The sequence below is a fragment of the Macadamia integrifolia genome, unplaced genomic scaffold (genome assembly GCF_013358625.1).
Source record: "Macadamia integrifolia cultivar HAES 741 unplaced genomic scaffold, SCU_Mint_v3 scaffold164, whole genome shotgun sequence".
NCBI classification, from domain to species: Eukaryota; Viridiplantae; Streptophyta; class Magnoliopsida; order Proteales; family Proteaceae; genus Macadamia; species Macadamia integrifolia.
In genome coordinates this window covers 9016-13004 of record NW_024868286.1, presented here as the reverse complement: position 1 = coordinate 13004, position 3989 = coordinate 9016, and the positions used below count along the sequence as shown (strand labels likewise).

General features: G+C 35.1%; 1 long non-coding RNA gene across 1 annotated transcript; it reads left to right on the top strand.

The window, feature by feature from the left end:
• The first annotated feature begins 420 nt into the window (after positions 1-420).
• Positions 421-2491, top strand: LOC122064373. Its single transcript, XR_006135677.1, has 2 exons — positions 421-600; positions 1797-2491. It is a non-coding gene; the product is annotated as an uncharacterized LOC122064373 (long non-coding RNA).
• The last annotated feature ends 1498 nt before the right edge of the window (positions 2492-3989 follow it).

The following is a 3989-nucleotide window of genomic DNA, read 5'->3' as shown; positions in this document are numbered from 1 at the left end:
TTAACGGAACTCCAGCCATGTTTGAATTGTTGCCTTTTCCGTTTGCTATGCTGATGGCAATGCCGTAGATGAGGGAAGAGGTAAAGTTTTTATTGGTGTGATCAGATCTCTTCTCTACTGATGGCAATGCCGAAGGTGAAAGTGGGATCTAAGTTTTTAGATAAGGATCTATTGCCCTATTAGGGTTCATAAATAAAAAATAAAAATAATATATGTATATATATATATATATATATATATTAGCTTCCCTACAGTTTAGCTTATTGTTATAATCATCTTTTGCAGAACTGACAATTGCTTTGTACCCTTTGCAGTTTACGGTGTTAAGTTAGAAAACGAAAAGACACTTTTACCCTTGCACTAAAACACTCTTAAAAACCAACGTCTTCTTCGCTGTTTATAATTGAGAGGGTTTTGAAAATTGATATATGCACAATGTGTTGTACCAGAAGGAGATGATTTCGATGATTTAGGCTAGAAGGAATTTTTTCCAGATCAGAAAGAAAGAGGGGAGTTGATTCCGGTGATATCCAACATCCCTTGTTGGTTTTTTGTGAGCTAAGCAACCTGATAGTAGCATCATCTCTCTTTCCGATGAAGGTAAGTAAAACCATACAGATTCCTCTTTATCTACTGCTGTTATTTAAGGGGAGTTGATTCTAGCGATATCCAACGTCCTATTGTTCTTGTTTTTTGATTCTAAGAAAATCTTAGAGATTTGATCAACCCCCTATCTACAATTCCTCTTTCTTTCAGCTGTTAGATGTGGGATATCACTGTAAATTTTTTAAAATGGTTCACAAATATTTACTATTCTGCTCCAATGTTTCATTTCATTAGGCAACAAACAATGATCTGTAAACAATCACTATGCTATCTATTCTGGGTTACCAAACACTATAACTATACGTAAAGGATAGTTGATGCTTTTTTGAAAATTGTTATGGATTTAGTAGATGCTTACGTTAATTTTCGGGTGTACTAGGTGGATTCTCTTCACTAGTTAAGTGTTTGACCTCAGATATTGCATACAAGTTATATGGCAAAAAAAAAAAAAAAAGACTTTGGAAAACAGAGATGACTTAGACAGAGATATCTATTATTACACCGTATATTTTCTTATGATCTATCTGAAATTCTGGGTTTACCCCTTGACAACATCCACTCCATCAATCCCCTTCTGCTTTCAACCAGCCTTATCCCTACACAATAATTGTTGCCAAACCTACTGCACTAATTTTATATGATACTTGAAACTATAAAAGCTCCAAGATTTACCAATTGATATGCTATCTACATATTTATCATACATGTTCAGATGACATCCATCCATAATCAACGAAGTGTTGCAAAATGTGAGCTATGTGGTAATAACTGTTCATTATACAAAACAAAGAAAAAAAACAATGTTGGGAAGGATTACTTCAAATATCCAAATGGTTGCCCATTTTCCTTGTGGGCAAGCCGATGTAGAACTTGTACTTATGGTAAAGGTCAATGTAAGGTTAGAACAGCAAAGACAAATGGGAATTATGATCAAATTTGGTGTTACCCACTTTCAACTAGGGTATGTCTCGGTCCCTTTTTCATATACAAAATTTCGCCCTTTTTCCTTTTATTTTGAAACATGTATGCCACCCATCTTTAATTGATTCATGTTGAAAACAACGATTGTGGCAAGTTTGAATGGATAAAGGAGGTAAATACTAGCTCTACTTGCTAGGATAATACACATATGTTGAGTGGTGAAACAAAAACTTTGACATCTACATTTACATCTCTTTCACCTTCTCCAGAGTATATTAAATGTATGACTCAATGGAGATTTTATGGTGTCCTTCTATGGGATGGTTGAAGATGAATACAAATGGATGTTCCTTTGGAAATCCAGGAAAGGCATGCATTGGTGGGAACTTATGGAATGCGAGAGCTGAGGTAATTATGAATTTCAGAGAAGCTGTTGGGATGAGGGCAAACTTTGAAACTGAATTTAGTGCGGCTATCTCTGGTTTTGATCATGCTCAATCCTATAATGTTCAAAAGCTATGGGTTGAATACAATTCAGTGGTTGTAGTTATCCTCCTTTCGCGAGGTTTAGTCCCCTAGTTTCTTCTTCAAAGATGGAGAAATCTCAGATCTTATCTTTTGAATATCCAATGGAAGATTACCCATTGCCACCGTGAAGTCAACACAATTGCAGACTACCTTTCGAAGTCTGCAGCGAATTTTGATGCGTTAGAGCCTGTGTTCATTTGGTCCCCTTTGTTGAGTATGGAACTGGAAAGGATGCATCTTTGCGTCCTCGGTACAAATTTTTGTAATTTTCCTTCTCTGTGATAGGATTGTTTCCTTAAGGTTCTTATCCTATTGATGGCAATGCCAAAGGTAGGTTTTTTGACCTTGGACTCATTCCCTATATGTTTGGATTCCTTATCCCTTGTACATTATTTTTCATATTTTTAATATACATCTTTGGATCTTCTAGCAAAAAGGAGTAAATTAAATGTTATGTGGAAGGTGTAATTAAAGAGTCAGAGGGTCAATACGAGGACATCGAGAGATGTACTTGATGCAATCAACAAGTTAAATGTAAACAAATGAGGAGATTCGTTTAATTGGAAGAAGAACAATGGGTGTAGTTATTAATAGTTTTGGATTTTTTTTTTTAAAACATTGTAATTGAAGACCATTTGGATAGCACAAAAATTTGGGTATCATATATTTGCTATAATTGAAGACTAGTCGGACATGAATTACCCGCTACAATTCAAGAGTAGTTGGACACATAAAACATGTTCAAATAATAATGACTCATAAAATTATGAAATGCAACCACAGTGAGATCCATCAATACTTCCCATACATTGGAAAAAATACAAATTGTTCACACAAACTTTTTCATAATTTTAAATATGTCGAAATGGTCTAAACGTTAGATATATCAAAATGTTTAATTCAGCAGCATTAGTCAATTGCATTGAAGTCCTAGATCACCACCATCTTTGTCATTTCAACTAAATTTATAGCCCACCATCTCCAGCTTGGTTAACATCACTTGCTTGACTTCTATCTCCTGCTTGACTTCTGCCTCCTACTTCACCAACAGTTGATGCTAGTCTCTATGCAATTCTTGCTCTTTTATTAACCTAGTTTTGTGCTATCCTTACTCTTTTACTGACTTATTGAGTAGAATTATGTGACTTGGTAAACATCTGGGTGCTATTGGATTGCTTCCCAACTCAATTTGGATTCTCTGCATAAGCAATTAAAGAATTATCACCTTATATTTATAATAATAATTGTGAAATATGATATAAACAAAATATTACCTCCACACCAACTGAAGTCCTAGAAGACTTTACTTTCTTTGCTTTAGTTGGACCTCTCGGACATGTTCTCTTCTTATGACCAATCAACTTGCATATGTCGCATCTACCAAATGATGCTTTCTTTCTAAACTCACTAGGACTTGCCTCACCAACTTCCCTTTCCTGTTGTTGTTGTCTGCTTGGTCGTCTTCTCAGTGGTGGAGGTTGTACTACACCTATAGGACTATCCAATGGCAAGCCTAACATGTCTGGTACTGAATGTATTATCTCATTTTATGTGTCCATGTAAATTTTTCTTGTGAAATAGTGATCACAACAACTATCAAGTTTTTCCATTTTGGTAATGATAAATAATGCAGCATGCTTACCTGGTAATCCAGTAGCTTTCCAAACAAGTCAATCATGACTTTTGGTTGTCAAGTTAACTACATGTCTTGAAAGTCCATTATTAACCTCAAATTCATTGAATCCTATAGAGATTGCATACATGACCTGGCCGCTTGTTGGATTGAATCTAGCTTCTTTTTTATGTTTGGTGTAAATCTCTCATTAGAAGAACAAGCTTCGCCATACCTATTTGCATCAACTTCATTAAATTAATCCTTAGTTGGTCAATCAAGGGAATTATTGGTTTGCTTCTCAATGGTGCTATCTGATGAT